We start from the raw sequence: 20,931 nt of genomic DNA on the forward strand, positions 1-20,931 counted from the left end.
AAACCACACAAGTTCAGTGACATAGGACTGGTCCAATGAAAGTATATACTTCTGTATACTTCAGTATGCACTTCTGCTAATGCCTTTAACCTACGTCCCTTGTGTTATATCACAGCTCTGTTCCGAAGAGTCATGCAGTATTCTCAAATTTGATGCCCTGAGTGCAGATTTATGAGTCCGGATGATTTATTTATCTCTTTATTTATTTTACTGACACGGAAATTGAGTAGAGTGGACCAGCACAGGTGGTGATGAAGTTAGCAGGTCCCAGCCTGGCCTGCACTATTTCTTATCGTAAGTGTCCACTGAGCTCAGTGGCTGGGCACACAGCAGGATTGGTATGCTTTGAACAGAAATATCATCTGCAAGACTCCTTCCAGCACACTACTTGTGTTGTCACTCCTGCCCAGGTGGGGAGATAGATACAAGTTGTGGCTATATCTGGCAGAGTCAGCTTCCAGTACAGCTGCTTCCAGGGGCAGCAGCCAAGCTCTGAAGCAAAAAGCAGACAGAAAAGCACTGCATATGACAATCTTGTGGAAAGTAGAGGAAAGGCTAGACACAAGACAACCCAAAATATCACATAAAATACACAAGAGAAGTGGTCATAAACACCTAATGTATGATCTTTCTAATGCAGGCAGTGACCATTCATGACCTGACCTTGCAAGTACATGTTGAATTGTTCTTTATCTGTTCTGCCAGATTATCTGGTTCTACACAGATATGACATAGTTGCTTATCATTAGACTTCTTAGCTAGGTCTAAAATCAAATAAACCCTATGTTCTCAAGCCTGCAAGTGTTATAAATTAATTTTAAAATTCCACGAGATAAAAAAATGAACACTTTGTCTTAATTGTTCATTTTGTTGGGACTACTTATCTAAAAGTATGAAAAGAGAGTTTGTGCTTTGCATCTCTTTTACTACAACAGTTTGAGGGTTTTTTCACTGGCTAATAAACTGTGTATATGTACATATATGTACAGACACATTTCCATATATATATGTAATAGCTTCCTGAAGCTACGGGAATTTCAGCATCCTAAAACTGTGACATGTTCATGATACTAATAAACCAATAGGAAGCAGGCCTGCAGTGGATATTAGGAGGTCATTTTCAGCCTTTCTCTCTGCTGCAGTGCAAGATCAGCTTTGTGACTGTTGATGAAATTTGTCTATTCTGTCATGAAGAGCTTTCAGTAATGTATATGCCTTAGTCAGTGTTTCATTTACCTAATGAGAAGTAGATTTACCATATATTTTTTTAGATTGCTTTATATTTTTACATTTTTATTTACTAGACTCTTTCCATTAATTGTAAATGCTATGCCCAAATCCCTTCCTGCCTAGTGAGGCTAAGTTGTTTGTAAGAAATAGGCAATACTACAACTGAGAAAAGTGGTTGTTAGTAAGTTCAACATATTAAAATTGCTTGGCTATACATGTGAAGTGAAAGAAAGGTTAATTTTCTTTATCTTCACGATTTCTCCAACAGTACAGAGTTGTAGCAGAAATATGAAGATTGGTATCATTGAAGGATATACAGAAAAGTTTGTGTCCAAAAGCATCACAAGCAGGAGCTAAAATAACAGCCTGTATTGATAACTTAGGACAAAACCAACAGTGATCCAACTGGCAAACACTGATGTGTTTTTGTAAAATGTGTTTTTTGTAAAGACAAGAGGGTCTGTGGTCTGATAAAATGAGAATGGCAGTAAAGATGCACGATATCATATGCATCATTCTTTTTCCTCTTATCCTAAAAGGAAAACAGATTGTAGCAATGAAGATACCTCAAATGGGAAAATAATACAATGGGCAGCACATTACCTAAGATTCATGGCGAGTGAAATTAAATTCTGAAATAGAAGAACCACCTTAATAGATTTTTTTGGTTTCTAAAGGATATTGAAGACCAGCCCAAAAACCCATTTGTCATCACCAGTAAAGAGGAAGCCAAGAGACATAGCGAGGACTCAACAACCAATATTATTCGTTACTCACATAACACATACAGATCATTCTTTCCAGACCAGGTGGCATACACATCTCTGTGCTTGTGAGTATGTGGGTATGAGTGAGTGAAAGCTTAGGGATGACTGGAACCAGTTTTGTTTAAAATGAGTTTCTGTAAGTCCTCACACTGAATAGGTCATATTGAATAGGTCATATGAATAGGTCAAGGTCATATTGAATTGGTTGTAAATGGTCCCCAATGAGAGACCAGTTAAAATAAAACATAATCACTTGAGCAAAGGACATTGTTTAAGAAATCTGTTCCTTCTGTGAGTGCCTTGTCCATGAGGCAACAGAGTCATAGTCCTGACTACAGTCTTTCTTGATAGGTAGCTCCAACTCAGTTCTGCAGAATAAGACCCATTCAACAATATCAACCCAAACTGGCCCACAGAAAATCTGATTTTGAAATAAGGCACCAGAAAAAGGACTGGAAACCAAATTTCCCATATCCTCAAAGAATACTCTAACCATTACACAAAGCACAAGAATGCATATCGTGACTATTATCTCTTCTATTAGCTGTTTTAAAACACAAAGCTAGAGTTCTGAAGCTCTGACTGAACTTGAATGATCTCAGATCTCTACGTGGAGTTACACACACATTTGGAGCACGTTTAGAGCATGAAACTGCTCTGAAGTTTTAAGAGCTTTTCTGGGTAGGTTTGGGAATCTAGTGGCAAAAGTGGAAGCAAAGCACTGAGATGCTTAAACTGGGACAGAGCAGAAGCAAAAACTCTGAGCAACAAGGGAACAGGCAGGAGGACCTGCTGAAATGAAACATTTACAGCAACCCCATGAAGGTTTTCTGAGCTGCATTGAGTATGAGATTAAAACACCTAAATTTAAGCGTTACAGGTATCAAAACTGTGGAATTGTTTTATTTGCTAGTAAGGTCATAGCCATAATATCTGCTCCAAGGTGAGCTGAACTCCTCTTTAGACTCCATTAACTGTGCTGATAAGACTTCCATCAACTACAATAATAGCTGCCTATTATTATTATAACAGGCATGCCTGTGTGCATCTAAGTATAAAATTCAAAATTTAAGGTTCTTAATGTCTAACCAGGAACCACTTTCCTGTGTTCTGACTTTGTATATGTCTTGCTCTAGATGCCATTGGTCTTTCTCTGGATATGCCTCTAAATCACATTTCTGCAATAGTATCTTTATGAATGTCATGGTCAACAACATTTTAACAGTGACCTATCTGTATTTTGTCTCAGTGTTCAAATAACAGCATTAAATTATCTAATTCGTTGAGTTTCATTTTGCAGAGTAGAACTGTTACATACAGTTAAAAATTGTCATAACTGCTCTAGTTGTTTGAATACCATATTCTGGGTTAATGTTTCCTGAAAGGTTAACAATGGACAGAATATGTGACATGAAATTCAGTCTGGAACAATTATTTACTGTTTAGCTACCATAATTTTTCTGTTATTTACAGATAACACAGCATGGAAAAATTTTTGCAGATACTTCTATTGTAACAGATCAAATTGCACTTTTCTTTTTACGGTGAGAGTAAATTCTTGTTCTTGGAAGTCCTGACAACAATGGTATCTGAAATCTCTTGTTGAGTCACATAGCAACATTCATATCTAAAGACAAACTAAATTTCCCCTGCATTTGGCTGCTGGTAGTTTCCATGCTGAATAAAATACTCCCAACAAAATACTGAAGAATCAAATTAATTCTGTCTCTTCTTTTACATTACTCTTGCTTGTAAGCTCACTTTGACTATACATTTTTTAGAACACAAGTAGAAATCAAGATTTTGGGGTTTTATTAACAGTTCTTTGGTGTCTGTTCAGATCTGTGCAATCCCTTAACTTTTGTTTGTTTTTGTTTGTGTACTCTTCATGTATAATCCAGAATCTCACATACTTCAGCATGACAACAAATTTTAACAATTATTGTAGGTTTCACAGTGTTGCTTTTAAAATACTTTTTATTCATCTTAAACATCACTACGGTGCTGATTTTTAAATGAAGTCGTGATTGTTCCTTCTGCTCTTATTCACAAACACCCTTCAAAATTTCATTTGGGTTGTGTTTCTGCTCACTCTGATTTGGGTAATTTTCCAGAGCTCCATGAACACGCATCCGCCTTCTTCCCTCCCAGTGGTGGTGTTGTGAAGCAGAGGGAAGAATACCACACAGACAGTGCAAGAAGAGAAATTACATGGGAATACCTTGTCCCAGTCAGGTACCCCTTGTCCTCTATCCCCTTAACTGGGGCTGAAACCTACAGAGTTTTACAGAGGGCTTTATGGTCAGTAGGGAGAAGAAAACTGGCATGAGCAGTCCACCCACACACCTTTGACTGAGCTGAACATGACTTCTTTGCTGATTATAGCTTTATAGTTCTGAATACTCCCACGTGGTTTTGGTACATTTAATTTTTCTGGTTTACATCCAAAAGGCATACGTCTAAGCGCAAGGGAAATGAGCTCTGGCAGGGATATGGATAGCCTTCAACTAGCCCACGTGTATCCTGGCAGTGATGTAGTATACAGACAAATTTTAAAGTCCCATAATTTATTTTTAATGTTTTTCAGAAGAGGTAGGACATAAAAAATGTCTACAGAAAATGCAAGACGAGTGGCAGAATACAAAACTTCTCTATTCTTGCCTGTCTCTGGTAACAGATTGAGGATATCCCATTGCCAGGTAATTCTACCAAAAATGACAAAAATTACTAAATAAATTATCCTCAGGATAGGTTGTCATTAGCATAAAGGCTGTAGTGATTCATCTTCTGTTTTGAAACATTAATATCTGTTAATTTTTAATAGCTGCCTACTACATTTTTTGAAAAATGTTATTTTTAAAATATTATATATCTTTGCTTATATAGGTTTTCAGTGTTCTATTCAATAGTACAGCTGAAAGTCTTACTTTTCGAAGTTGTTGCAAAATATAAAAGACACTGAAATAGAAATCTAAGACTGACTTTCCTATATCCTGGCTTTAAAACATTTTGTTGTCTTTTCTTTTTTGTAGCAGTGAATAATTACTTCATAAAAATGAAACTATTTCAATGATTTTTTCTCTCCTCTATATTCTGTTGATTAAAGTGTTCTCACATAAAGGGAGAAGTGTCCTCCAGATCCTGACATATTAAAAAGAAAATGTGAATATTTGCTTTTTGCTTTCCACATGAACCAAGCAGGCACCCCATCTACCCTATTTTTTGGAGTTAATGTGTATATCCATGACTACATAGACTGTAAAAGTCTCCAATGTTTGTCAGAAATAGTATGACAGCATCCTTTCTCCATCCAAGAGAAGATAGATGGGAAAATGTCTGGTATGGCAATCCTGTCAGGACAGAGGTTTCAGCATAGGTCCCCAAGTACCAAGTGACAGATGCAACTCAGTGGCAGAAATTCACAGAGTAAAAGGAGCTAGCACTACCTAAGTGAAACACCTTTGCATTAGTATCTTTTGGTATTAGATGTCTGCCCAGAGAAGCCATGGATGCCCCATTCCTGGAGGTGTTCAAGGCCAGGTTGGATGAGCCTCTGGATAACTTGATCTAGTGGAAGGAGGGTTGGAACTAGATGGTCTTTAAGGTTCCTTCCCCAACCCATTCTGTGATTCTATGATAATGGAAAAAACCTTGCAGGTATTGCAGGGATATGCATGCATGCAAAAAAAATATATATATATAAAAAAAAAAAAAAAAGCAAGGCCCTGACAGCAACAGTAGTCATATAGCTTTTTAGGACACCACATTATATTCAGGACCTACAAGAAAATATTTAGTTTAAACGGGTAGACAATGCAAAATAATGGGGTGGAAAATTTATACATGGCACAGAAATATACTGTGGAACAAAGCCAACATTTTCAAGTATAAATCCTTAAAATCCTTCTACACAGTGAAAGAAGCATCTTGTCTGAAAAAAGCTGCCCAGAAGTGTCAGCTCCACCAACACAGACTTCCCCTGGTTATTTATTTCAGGTCCATTTCTAGTTTTAGGACTTAAGTGAGCATTCAAGCTTGAAAATGTTCGTCTGTGCTCACTATAATTTTTCAAACCAGGAGGAAGGTTGTTCAAGCAAGTTATGCCATGAAATATTCACAGGTAGCAGCTGCTCATGGTGCCAGAATCCCAGGTAAAACAATCACTTTTCATTACCTCATCAGAGCACCAAGCACTTGTCATGTAGGGGCACCAACTAATCACTTTGCAAAAAAATTCATCACAAGAAAATAGCAAGCATAAAGGTCTATGCTAAAATAATAAAAATAATTATAACACAATTCTATTTCTCTTCCTTTTTTCTTTTTTCCCCCCTCTTTAGTTTCTCCCTTCCTTTTTTTCCATTCCATTTCATTACCTCATTTAACCTACTTCGGATAGTGTACTCCCTAGCAAACCTCCCATTTCCCCATTCCTTGTTTAGTAACTCCTACAGTGGTGTAGATCAGACTTTGGAACCAGCATCCTGAAATCTCATGTGACTGACAAGTCAGTAGATCAACTGTATCCAGATTTCTGAATATAGTATTTGCTATCTCTCACAGACAGAATGAGTTCAGGACAGTTTCGATCTCCTCTCATTTTTTCTTGTAGTATCCCAGCCCCATTTTTTTTTAATTGACCCCTTATTTTATAGGTTTAAAATGTCTTGTTTCTCTTGTCTTCCTGCCCTCTTCTTGTCCTCTCTTTCCCCATCCCAACTTTATGTCTTAGCTCTACTTTTTACTTCTAAAAGAAAATGATCAAATCAACAAAAAATATCAAAAAAAAACACCACACCTTGTTAGCATGTTTGGAATAACTACTTGTCAGAAAGTTAATTGAAGCTGCATAACCAATCAACAATGTATAATTCAGAAAGGAACCAGAATATATTTGAGTACAGGGATATAGGGGAGAAAGTGCCTCTACAAGCTGTACCTCTCCTTCTGCACTATGCTTTGTCTCGTTAATGGCTGCTATACAAGAATAGCACCCCTTTTTCTGGTTAGTAAGGGAGATTTTTATGAAACAGCTGATTTAATGATATTTTCTCCTTTCGCTGACTTGTGATGATGAAAGCGCCACATATTTAAAACTGCTTATGTAGTAATTCGGAAAACAAAACAACAACAAACACACACACACACACACAAACTTCTTTGTTTTTCTGAATCCTCTGTGTGTCTTGGGCAAGCAAGTCAGAGGATAGCTTTAGAAAATGCCTGTATAGCACAGACAGAATATGTATTCTCTTGCTGGGGGAATCCCAAGAGGAACAGCAGAGCTGACATTTGACACATATCAGTTATTAAACTGCATCTCAGGGAATGTACCAGAAATGGAGTTGCCAGCCATGCTTCCTTTAATAAAGATGAACTGCAGTAGCTATGATACTTGACAACAATACTGGAAAGAAAGTTAATTGTTAAGATTATCTGGAAAACATTTCCATTCTCCAACTGCTTTCAAAATTATTTTCATTTTGATAAAAAGGAGAACAAGTGATTTATTTTATTCCAAATGAAATTCTGTTGAAACAACTCTGAGTTTCAAGAACTAACGCTGTGTCACCACTAAAAGTAACCAGTGAACCCTGTCACAGATCCATTTTAATAATAAATTCTGTGAAAACATAATGAAAATGTACACATCCAAGAAATATACCAGCTATGCCAAACCTGAATATTTCAACATATTTCTTGTAATTACATAGAAAACTAATATGAATGTTAACGCTCTTCTCTTACAGCTGTTCAACTAAATAACTAGCAATACTTCTCCTGTTTTTCCATTTCTAAAGGAAATTGGTTAAATATTAATATGAAACAAATGCAATAGAAAATAAGTTTTTTTCACTTTCATTTTTTCTCAGAGGCTGATTTAGATCTCTTGTATTCAAAATGCATATTTACTTCAATGAAAATGCAAGGTTTCTCTTTTTGTGCCCTTAAAACTGCACTGAGGCAGAAACCTTGATATTTGAGTCTGCTAATAGGATGGAAATAAATTAATATTTTATATATTATTGAAGTAGAAGATGTGTTCATACTGGCGCATGCTGTTGGGATAAACCATCTATAAGGGAAAGGAAGGACGTGAACAATAAGGCTAAGCATGTACTTCTCACTAGGAAGTACATAAATCTAATATTGCTTGAGAGTCTGGTGGGAGGCAGTTATGTCTCCGTTTTCTTCTCCCCGCTATTCTCTCCCTCTGTTTTAGTAAACATCGTATGAAGAGCAAAAGCAAAGTTCATGAAAACAGAGTTTCAACCATGTGAAAGGGGGGGCAGCTCTCTTCTACATCTGGAGGAACACCAAATTAATGATAGCCTAGGAGGTATTCTGTTGTTGCATAATCTTGGCTTCACACTCTCGTGTTGGTTAGAACTTTAAAAACAGAATATTTACCATAAAGGGACTAAGCCTAACTAGGCTGACCACTTAAGTGAAGATTTCACACATACTCAATAGGAAAAGATTAGTAACTCCTGTATGACGTATGTCACAATTTTAAAGTCGGTTTCACAACCATTTTTTCTGATGTTAGTTTGGTTTTAAAACAACAATTTCTCTCCACCCCAGCTATTCATTTCTATTTGTGCTGCCCCCATTGTTCTGTTGATTCATTTATTTGTGTGGCCATGGGTGTGACAGATATTGAAGCTGATCTGGGTTAAAAATAAACCAGGGGAAAAAAGACAACTATTTTAACCCAGTTATTTGCCTATTCACCAGCTTCAGAAAGGAAATCAAAGAAAAAAAAATTATCTTATTCCTGCCTGCATTCTGGGATGCTTGATACCAACTCAGGATGGTTGCTTCATACTAAGTCTTCCCACAAAAGGATATAAAGTTAGGGATGGATATTTTACATTATTTACATTAGGGATAGATATTTTGCCAATAGTCAATATGGTTGGGCCATTCCCAGTTGTGGAATTCATGGCTAGCAAAGGAAAATACACAAAACTTTCACCTAATACCTAGAGAACGTAACAAAATAATTGTAATATTTGCAAATATTTTTCGACAGTAGCTATAAAGAAATAATCTATTTGAAATGTGTTATGTTATTTAAATATTCATGTTTCTTTCCTGAAGGAAAAAAAAAAAAAAAAAAGTTCTAAAGCATTTTGTTTCTTTCATTTAGATTTGTGATAAAAATTAAGATTACAAAAATATTTTAGTTATTATTATAGAAAGTCAAAATTACTTAAGATCATCATTAATTAAAAAAATATTAAAAGACTTAATTAAAAGACTTAAGACTGTAGTCTGTTAAGATCCTCTTGAAATCAATGGCAGGGAAGACAGTTTTTCTATGTTTGTTTTTTTTTTTTCTGAATTTCTATTCAGATAACCCTCCCTTGAAATTAAGATGATTATTTTCTTCAAAATATAGACTAGTAATTCACATGCGAATAACACAAGTTTAAGGAAATACACGTTGTGGTCATACTGTAAAACTTATATTTGGCAAAACAAATGAAATTTAAAATCATACGGCTTTACGTATTTATTTTTACAAATAGTACACATTTTACATATATTAGCATATATAACTTCTCAAAATTTAGAGATTTCACCTAATTACCAATATTACTTCACGAAGTGACTGCTATTTCAAAAAAATATAACTGTGTCCAGATGAATTACGGGTGAGGCAAAAGGGGAACTAAGGCTTCTCATTCTGCTATGTTCTTTCAGAAAAAGAAGCTAGCTCCACACAACTCTCCTTAGAGTTCAAAGAAACCTTGACGGAAGCCAGTAATGACTATAATGCCAATAGTACCTATAATGCCAAACATTTCGCAATAAGCCTAATATTTTAAATCAACTCCTGAAATAACTAATTTCACAAGAATGTAATATATTTTCTGTGTACTTCTCTTATTATGAAAGTGATATGATCAGAAAAAAAAAAAAAAAAAGGTTTGCATTAAACTTGAAGAGGTTATTAGCAATGAAAACAGACTGGATTTCCTTTCAGGAACTAATAAACAAGTCACAACTCAAATACAGGGTATAGGGAAGGAAAGCCAGCTGCTGCTATGATGAAAAAAGACTGCAATGTATGTGCATGAAAGGTTTGGATTAGCTCCAGATACATGCAAAGTCCAAGATACCATCTGATACTTTTAATTTCCAGTTAGGAAGAAAATAAAGGCAACATAAACAGGATAAGAATCATCATAGTCTTGCTGTTGTTTTTGCTACAGCAGTAGTAAGGCAAAAGTCGTAGTCCTGAGTACAATTCTTCATTATCATAAATTTTCTGGACAACGGAATTTGCCTAGAGACACAAGAAATTCAGAGACATTTAACTTCCTACTTCAGTGTACTAAAGGAAAAAAAAATAGATGTTTATTATAATTTGTACATTTTTTTTGAGTCCAAATTCATAACTATTCTTTCATTCTCTTTATTGACATACATTATTATATTCTCCTCTGACTTACTTTTGAAAACAAAACAGAAACTTCCCTAATAGTGTTAATTCCATGTAATTTCATTAAAAACAGTTCACTTGTCCCATTTGACCCAGGTTAAAAGTCATGTATTTTCTTTTATGACACTGAAATAACTCCTGATTTACACAATAAAAGTGCAAGAGATAGCTGGTCCATTGGAACGTGATTGTTCTTTTATGAACAACAGTGGATTTCATTTTAAAGCATATACAGAAATTATGCACTTGTCTATGTGTGTTAGCTGAGGGATTGATCTGGTTTGGCAAAATAAAAAAGATTTGATGTAAATTATTGCTTATCTGGGATTTCTGATGCAGACAATTGAAGGCAAATTGGAAAACAAACTTTCATTTTGATACATTGCTGACACTGAGGTCCTAGAAAAATGGCCAGAAGGTGTCTGGAAAAGCAACTGGACCTAGAAATACTTGTTAAATAGTTAATGAGGTAAAAAAGCCCTATTTCTTTATCTCATTTTTAGCTGCTCAATATCAACTACATTTCCATTAGGCATTGCATGTTTTTTAACCAAAGACATTATTTCAAGTCATTTTTATTTGACATTATTTTGATTATTTGATATCATTTTTGCACTGATGTCATTTCATTTACAAAAATGAAATTTTTGTGAACTTGTATTGCTGTAATGTAGAGCAGAATGAGCCCCTCAGAATTACTAGAAGGGCAGGTGGCTGACATAACTATAGCCAATACTTTCCCAATCCAATACTTGGATCAGTTATTTTAAACTTTTCCAACAATAAGTGTTTAAGCTGGCCTTCCCAGCCTGGAAACTTTTAGAAAATGTTAGCCATAACAATTTAGTTTTTTTCTGAGAAGAGAGTAAGGAAAAACAGATTGTTTTCTACATATGTATATATATATATATATATATATATATAAAAAAAAGACCTTTTATTTGCAATATTTGCAAGAGTGAGATAGCATCCTATCTCACTTGCCCTCTGTCTTCCCCTTCTCCATACTTTGTACCATGGTTTTGAATTTAAGCAGGATGTGGACATTTCAAGGATGGACCTTTCACTGTGAAATTCCATCCATAATAGCTACATCACAAACCTTTAAAAACTCACATATGCCCATAGGGACCTGTGAAAGAGACCAGTCAAAATCCCTAAAAATTCCATACCCATTGAACACATTAAAGCTTTACAAGGTTTCTAGCGATGAGTAGGCTGTTCCTGCACCATCTCCATAAAGTGAATGACTAAGATGATACACAGACTGTGGATTTTTTTTTTCCTGTCATGGCTGTCCCCAGCTGCTCTGCCTTAGACAGACTCTGTTACAAGAAGTAAAAACTGCAACCACATAGTCTGATTTTTCAAGTGCTATGCACTCAGACTGTAACAGTTGTCTGAAGGACCTCTGCTCTAGACATATGAATTGCTAAAAATACTACTTTACTTGAAAAATGTAGTCTCGGCCTTTTCAGACACATGAAATTAATGGATCCCTTTGACCTTAACCTCACTATATTTCAGCTTCCTACAAATCAGATAGGGTTAGAATGCACTATTATTTCACATGGGCATTGGGAAAATAAATTAATGAATATTTGTGGTGATTTCAGATGCAAGCAATAAATTTCATAGTAATATCTGTGAGAAAGGTAATGATTCCCTATTCAGAGAAGAATTTAAATAGTGTGCATGGTCATCTGTAATGTATTAGGCAATGTTTTGAATATGTGTTTCTATATGTTAATATATAGGGACTTGGATGTCTTGTAACTAAGATTGCAAAAGCACCTTTCATTCTGGTACTTACAAACACTTTAATGCTTGGTTTCTCAACCTTACTTACAATTATAATGTTTGTGTCCGTCTGTAGATTTAAAACTGAATTTTGCTGCAGCGGCATTTTAATGCAGTTAATGGCAAGTTCTTCAGCCATTGAACAGAAAAGGACTTACTTATGACTCCCGTGATTGTTTCCCCTTGTAATTGTTATTTATCATTGTTGACTGTAGTTTGCTTTTATACAGCCTGTTTTCTCACTGTAAGCCTCACTTTGCAGGGCAATTTGCTAACTCCTGTACAAACTGAAACCATTTCAGAGACACTGCCCACCCTTGCTTTGCAGCCTGCTTGCTGATGCGTTGTTGCACTACCTGAGCACAGAGCTCTGTTTATAAACTGCTTAATATTTCAGTTAATGACCAGAATGAAAAATAAGCTACTGGAGAAAGTGTCCACTTCCAAATTTTTGCCTAAAGGCTATAAAATCAGATAAATGAGAAACATAACAGATAACAGTTTACTGTTTATTTCTTGTCCTGTTTCACCTCTGAGACATTTTTACCAACCAGTTTGTTTTAGTATCATTTGACCTTGAGGAAGGTTGGAAATTTCTGTCTGTGCTACATGTCAATACACTTAATTTTATTTTTAACTACCACCAGCTAAAATCAGCCATATGAATATATTTGTGATGTTAAATCTGGAGATGTGAAAGGGCTTTGCATGAACATGTTTTCTACTTTGTTTTGCCACTGGGTTTATGTTTGCAGTTGTGTCTCTTGGTTAATTAAGGAATAGAATTATTTGATAAGAAAGTGTTATATTTACATAAATATTGTTCAAGGAAAGCTACAGCCTGACCTTTTAATTAGAATTTGATTGAGTGGCACTTGTAGTATCCAGTAGCTTAGAGTTGATAAAAAAAAAAAAGACAACATGACTATATATTCACTCCAGTACTATGGTGAAAGCCAATATGGAAAAAACACAAACAGATGCTGTGGTAAATTTTGCACATCACCACAAAGAAAACTTGAACTGTCCTTTTATTGGCATGCTGTTTTAGCAGGCAGATTTTTAGAAACAGCATTTTAAAAAAGAGCATAACCATAAAGACCGAGTCTGGACATTGTGACGGCCAAAACAACCAGGAAAACAACAGTCTCACTAGTGTAAAACAAAAATAGTCCTAAAGATGAAAACTAGACAGGAAAAAATCAGGGATGCAGCTGAAGCAATCATTTAAAACCTAAGGAAAATAAAAAGCGGGGGGATGTTATACAAAACAATTTCTCTAAGAGAGGTCACTATAAATCCAGATCAACAAAGATTAAAATAGCAGCAAGAGAAATTCACCATAGCAAATCAATTTTACAAAATAAAAGTCCTTTATCCCAGTGATAAATTAGAGACAAACTGTATGCAGGAGAAAGTCATGCAAAAGAATAAATTGAATAGCTGGTGTAATAAAGCACAGTTAAGTTTAGAATACTGCTCATGCTTTCATAAGTTTAAAGATCAAAAATATAATGAGAACATAAAACTTTAGATGAATCCTGAGATCAGAATAAATGGGTGTTCCAAATATAACAGGTATGCTATAAGTACCTCAAAGCCCAATCTGAAACAGAATCCCATGTACAAAAACGTACATGAAATCACAATCACCATTCTAAGCACTGCCGTATGAGCAGGATATGGACTTAACTTGTTTTATTCACTGGAGTTCCTATGAGATAAAAATCATGTCGTTTTTTTCATTTCTTTTGTTGTGCTGCTGCAAGTTTATCCATAACAAAGGTGCTACAAATTACGGGTTTTAGGATAGCATTCAAATACATGTGTGGGTGTTAAATACACTTAGCAAGCTGTTGAGATCCAAACACACTACTGTTCCATACACTTCACATAAAAGAACAGCTTTTGAACATTACAGCCTAAAAGTAACCAAAGTTAAACTTCAATTAACCGTGCACTGCATTGTGGCTCCTATGTTATATCACTAATGGCAATATGTTTTCAGTTTTCCTATGAAATATATAAAGGGCAGTTTGCATTGCAGTCAGCACAGAGTTAATGTTCAACAATTCAACCAACATAACAAGAATGTTCTATTGTATCCTTCAAAATGCTTCATCAGAATTCCCAAAAGACAAAAATTACCTTTTTTTTTTTTTTTAATAAAGTGAGGGATAGCAGTGCTTACAGATCAGTACCTTACATTCTGCATTGTAGTCTACATATTCACTGTAAACGCTTGACTCACTCTGTTGCATGCCTGACTTGATACCAGACTGTACTTTTCCAAAGTTTCCTCCAGAGATCCCACCTGTTTCAGTTTGTCATAATTTTATCTAAACACTGTTTCTCCTATATATTTTTCCATTCAGCATCTGAATCAGCTAATGATTGTAGTAATTGTAATAATATTTGTAACTCCTAACACCTGCCATCAGATTTACAAAATACCATGAAAGCTAGGTAGGCAGGATAGACAAAAGTAATTCTGAAAGGTCAATTTCTAAACCCAAGTTTTAGGGCACTTCGGAGGCATCTCTTTAGTTTTCAAGAGAAGCTGAGAATGAATCTGAGGACACTTTGCAACATGTTTTCTTAACTTTTCATTTACACTATGAAGATAAAAAAAATATAAATTTGTGCCTAGCTTCATTGAGATTACTTGAACTGATTGGGACTAAAGGAACTAGTGCCAGCTATGTTTGTATGTATGTATGTATGTATTAGCATGTATTTATTCTGCTTGTATATATATGAAAGCAGGTGGTTCAGACTTGGATTTTTGAAGCAGTGACACCATTTCCCTCTCCTAAACAATGACTCAGACTTGAAAACAGAAAAGAAAGGGTTCTCTTACCTTCACTAACTCTTTAAAAATACTGTATATTTCATTATGGGCTTTAATTTAGATAAAAATCATTTGAGTTTGCATATATACCTATTTATCTACGTATGTTGTTCCACATCAAATTTATCCTCAAATCCTGCCACTTTCAAATCACGTGGGAAAAAAAAAAAAAAAAAAGATAAATTATCAAGTGATACAGAACAAGTCCATAACAAACAAGAAAAGACTAAAAGGTTTAGACCTCTTAAGCACTTCTCAATATCAGTGATTCAGACATAAAGCGAGGATAATCAAAGACTTCTGAAAACATTGAAGAATGAACTCCTTTTGAACTCCTTGAAAATCTAGTGTACAATCATTGAGCAGAGCATGTTTCAGAAACAGATTTGCTAAGAGAATGCTGCCCCATTCTTCTCTTTTTTTATAACCACCATCTATTTATATCTTACTGACTGAAATTCTAAGGTCCTGTCTCAGTAGTCTCTGACCTCAAGAGAAAATCTTTAATGGATTATCTGCATAAAGTATCCTTTGATTCCTCAAAATGAATTTGGGGATCTTGCATATATAGACTACTCCTTCATTACTAAAATAAATTATTAAAATTATCTTGATCATAAACTACGTCAGTATTTACTTTTCCCTCAGCATACAAATGCTTTTTCTATAGCCTGATCCAGATGTGTGAAGATCTTATGTAGTAGCAAGCAGGAGAAATACTGCAGATGTACAAACAATAGTACAAGAAAACTAAGTTAATTCAGGCAACAAATTCATAAGATATCAGCATGTCACTTCAGGATCCCCAAAGGAGTAGGCAAACTTCCATTTGATTATGGAAACTGGGTCCAAAATTCAGGTGTAATTGGATTCTAGGCTTTTCCAACTGCTAACATAGGTTAGAATCAGTAGGAGCCACTTAATGTTCAAGTGTGTACTTTGGCATAAATTAGAGCTTCTGAGTAGTAGCTATAATTCATGTTACTGACACAAGATTATGGTCAACATATACTACTGACAGGCTGAAAACACCGGATGATGGTGATGGATTTTGACGCTGATAAGTATAGCTCACCTGCTTCCAATCTAGGCAATAGAGTTTACTTAACTCGTGTATATCAAAAAGGAAGTTTACCCTCTTTTTTATTGAACTTCATGTCATTATTCTTCTTTTATGTTCCATTCTTTCTTTTAACCAGCTTGACAGCTGAATTGAATATCTCTCTTTGCCTTTTTTGCCTTGGACCTCCAAATCACTAGACAGCGACAAAAAGCTATCGGCAACTGTTAATTGGGAGTTGTCTGTATTTGCTTTGTATTTTAAAAATGCTTTGTAAGTTCCATTATTCTTAAATGTCCTTCTGCAGAAATTGAGAAGCTATCATTTCCTTAACTGTATTTTTCTAGTCATATCTAAGTGTCAAAAACAGTGACTCTGATGCTGAGTCATTCCCCATTGCCTTCTAAGACATTTGTGTTGTAGGAATACAAATAGTAGGTTTCAAAGGTATTTTACCCATGAACTGAGCAGTAATACATTGCTTTTAATGCCAGTTCTAAAAGATCATAAATCAAAACTGCAAACTCTTTTACTTATTATTAAGAAGGAAATCAAATATGTCCTAATGTTACTTAGTTGGTATGTTCAAATGAGAGGCGTCTTGCCAAATCTGAAGAAGAGTTGTTTTGACTGATTAAAAAAAAAAAAAAAAAAACTTCAGAAAAACTAAAAATGCACATCTTTTAATGTACTGCTCTGTAATGTCTATTTGGCAAAACCAGGTGGTATACCAGGTTGCAGGCTTGTGTTCTACTGATAGTCTAACAGTTCTGTAAGATCTCAAACTGACAATTTGTTTCTAGCAAATTTCCACTGTATTTTTTTCCCCAGGATACATAAAGCAAGTGCAAAAAGGCTTCTGTCTTACTTTGTTTTCTTTCTTACAAGCCAGCATATGCCAGGTAATTATTCCAGGCTGATATTGCTCCAAACAAAACACAATAGGTCTGTGTGGCAATTGAGCTAGAGAAGACTTTTCTACTATAAAACTTTAGAATATCTCCCTTGCAATGACTAAGAAAATTTTAGATGTCAGGTTCTTCATTCCCTTGTGCTGTGTCTTCCCTAGAACAAAAGAAAGGCAAAAGAAAAAAATAATATCTGAGATGTTCATTTGCAGGCATATGCAGACTAGCTAGAACTGTACTGTATTTTCTACTACTGCAAGAGAAGACATTTTTTTCTTAATGCAGCTATCTGTCCCCCCCACATCCCTATTCTCTCCTCAAAATAACAGTATTGTAACAACCACCTTTTGGCCTTCTCTGGTAAATTGCTTGTATTTTCCAGTGAACAGTCTGTCCTACTGACTAATTTCATATAGCTAAAATTAAAAACAGCACTGAGATTTGCTTTACTCAAAAACAAAAACAAAAAATATATGTCTTTTTAACATAAATTGGTTTATTTTTATATGTAAGAAGAGATAAATCACATAAAGCTAGACCTGTGTCTGGGAGACTTCAGTCCCCAAAATACCAATAGTATTACAATAATAAAAATAGGACGGTATAGAGGCCATCCTAATTTAGCTAAAGAATTGCTCTCCTGACACTGTCACTATATGAACACAAAGCTCTTCCTATTCTCAGCTCCCATTTGCAGTTTATAAATAGATGTGGTGATCTGTACAAAAACAGGTTGCAAACAAGATGGAAGGAACCAGTAGTGACAACAAACCTATTTTTTTGCTGGAGTGTAATTATCGTTTGCACTACTGCAATGACCACAGTCAAATACTAGAGCACCCTGTGTGTTTTAGAAATAAACTTCATCCTTTTTCTTTGGGATTTTGTGGGAATGCTTCATAAAACAATGTTAAAGTGGAGTCTTGTAATGGTATGTATGTCAGAGAATAGTTGAGATTAAAAATAGTTTTCTGTAATTTTTTTTTTCTGCACTACCACTCATTCACATTTCTTCAGACATTTCTGCCTGGCACTGATATGGTCATGAATGCTTTGTGGGATGACGGCAAGGGAGAGTAAAGGCCAAAGAAAGAGCCAGGCAGCATTATAGCCTCTGCAGTTCAGAGGAAAAAGCATAGGGGCTGCTTTATTCCAGATGCCCTCAGAGCACATCACATCCCTAAGACAATTAGAATGTACCAAACCTACTTAATGGCAGCAATAGTACAACGGGAGTCTACCAGCTACAGCAGCTGGCCCATAGCCCATATGATCTGGCCAGCCTGAGGAAAGGCGCTATCAAATTAGTCTTTGGCTGGCCCAGATCTGTGGGACAAAGAACAATTTGTATAGGAAGCAATGATCTTAAAAGTCCAAAAAAAAAAAAAAGAAGTTGGACTTCTGCCATGCAGCAGATTGGGAGCTTTGGAAGCATTTCAAGAGATCAGTTTCCTGTTCCAAGGGAATTGCCCTATGCATCTATTCTTTTTCCTCCTTGACTATTTTTTTAGAGATGTTATTAACCTTGCAAAAAGACAGCGACATCCAGTAAGCCAATGGTCAGACTGCTCTTCTGTTAGAAAACTCACCATAGTGTCCAGCAGGTCTGCTCATAAGACTGAAGAGCACCTGTCTTTCCAGTAACTTGTTCTTGTGACCTCCCTGCCCCTGGTATTTTCAGCTGGAAATCCTTAGCCTAAAAGCACATTGCATCTTGTGTTCAAAGAAGATCTGAAAAGAGACACAATAAAAATGTTCAAGCACTTGGCCCCAAGAATAAACTTCAAAACGGAGGATTTGGTATCAATATGATAAATATAGCACATACCAATACGTAAGTGACTTGGAATGACAATGACAACAGAAAAAGTTGAAAACTTGCTGCACAGACAATAAAAAATCCTGAAGACAGTGACATGTCTGAAATCTATCCTCCCAGAAATACTGCATGTAATGCCAGACTGCTGTAAGGCATTCCTGTCCACTTGTGACCCACAGTCATGAATTCTTGCTTGAGAGTTGGCTGGATCCAGTTTTATTCTCTTCCACACAGACATCAATGGAATGGTTTCTGCATAACTACCTTGAGGCTAATACACTGGAAAAGGAAGGATTGTCTTGTGTTTAAAATTTGTTTTCAACCTCAAACCCATGTTTCCTCATTTTTAATTGTAGGAGAAACTTTCCTATGTCTATCAGTAGAAGGTGAATAAGGCTCCAGAAAGAAAAATAGCACATTTTAAATGGAGGCAGAGAAGGAATGAGGAACTTATGAACTAGCTAGCTAACTGCAGTTCTCAGAAAAATACTGCAATAAACAATCAAAGAATTTGAAGGTCTCTACAGGACAGCCTAAGAGATTTGTAAGGGATTCCCTACAAATAACATTATACCAATGTAATCTTCCTCTAAAACAGGCAATAGGCCTTCTGAATAGAAGACAAGTAGGAAAGATTATATGCATTAACCTGTAAAAAGTTTTTGGACACTTTCTTGATACTTTATTTCAAGCAATCAGAAAAAAATATTGATGAAACTAAAATAGAATAGATGCAAAAGCTTTGAAAATGGGTGCAAAACTTGGGAAACTATTTTAATTATTTTTTAAAGAAAAAATAAAATTAATAGTTTATTGTCTAAAGGGAGGGATGATTAATTATAAAACCACAGAAATACTCATTACATCTGGTACTATTCAAAAATGTGTAATCAGTAAATTAGATTAACAAATAAAAGAGTAATTTTTGACAGTTGTATTTTATCTTGGATTTTGGAGAGTGTTAGCCAGACTGAATGGCGTACTTAGAATTTGAATGCTTGAAGAAATTGGAGAAAAGATCAATGCAATTAAAAGACAAGGTCGAAGTATTGCTCTATTAGGGGTTTACCAAAAGTACAACAGCAAGATGACCAGGTAACATTTCTTCAAAAAAGAATCTGGGCGTCACTGCGGTTCACAAGTCAAGGTGAACCAACACTGTCTTACTATTGTGAAAAAAATAAGTCTTCCTGGGATGCATAAATAAAAGTGTTACAGGTAATGCAATATGAAAGAGCTTTTCTACTCCCACAGACATTGATAGATCCTCAGCTTGAGTACTGCATCCTGTTTCAGGCAGCTAAATTCAAGAAAGGAGTCTGAGCTGGGTAAGAGGCAAAGTATATGCTCTGGAGCAAAAGACTGAAGGACCTTGGTTGGATTAATTTCAGAAGAAACCTGAACCTAAAGAATCCCAGCAATGATTTAGGCAGACGGTATTTTAGTTGCTCTACAAAACTTCCAAAGCTGTGTCTGAAGTTCTGGGGTGTATCAGGTTCCTTCCAGAGTCCTCCTTCCAAGTGAGAAAACCCAAAACTAAAAATATTTGCTTTTATGGGTGGCCATGTCATCCATATCTAGGACCATAATTAAATCATTGCTGTAAGGTTTCCTTTTTTTCCCTCCCTATTTACAATGTCTGGCTTACTTCCATAAATAACTTCATCATTAGAAATGTAAAGTCAGCAGAAAATATACAAAAGTACATAGGGTTGAAGCAAACATGTTATTTACAAAGAAAAAAGTAAATGCAAATGAAAACAAAATCTGGAAAAAAATAGCAGTAAGTCTAAAATGAATTGTAAACTGTAAAAAAAATCAACATTAGTTTAATATTTAAAATATTTTACCTATATTTATAAATCCACTTTTAAAGGTCAGTTTTAGCCCCTCTAAATTAGAAGACTATTTATAAGACAGAGAGCCAAGGCACCTATGCAGTAATACTCTCTTTTTAACTAAACAGATGACTGACTGCTACCAACAGCAGAGAGGACATTAGCAAAGTCTTCCTTATGCTGTTCAGACCAGCAGAATAAATTTG

The 20,931-nt window shown here is 35.3% G+C and overlaps 1 long non-coding RNA gene across 1 annotated transcript; it reads right to left on the reverse strand.

Annotated features, from left to right (window-relative positions):
* Nucleotides 1–13,260: 13,260 nt before the first annotated feature.
* On the reverse strand, nucleotides 13,261–15,419 carry LOC121066844. Its single transcript, XR_005817985.1, has 3 exons — nucleotides 15,342–15,419; nucleotides 15,191–15,242; nucleotides 13,261–13,483 (listed from the first exon to the last, which is right to left on the reverse strand). It is a non-coding gene; the product is annotated as an uncharacterized LOC121066844 (long non-coding RNA).
* Nucleotides 15,420–20,931: the final 5,512 nt, after the last annotated feature.

Source organism: Cygnus olor, chromosome 3 (genome assembly GCF_009769625.2).
Source record: "Cygnus olor isolate bCygOlo1 chromosome 3, bCygOlo1.pri.v2, whole genome shotgun sequence".
NCBI lineage: Eukaryota > Metazoa > Chordata > Aves > Anseriformes > Anatidae > Cygnus > Cygnus olor.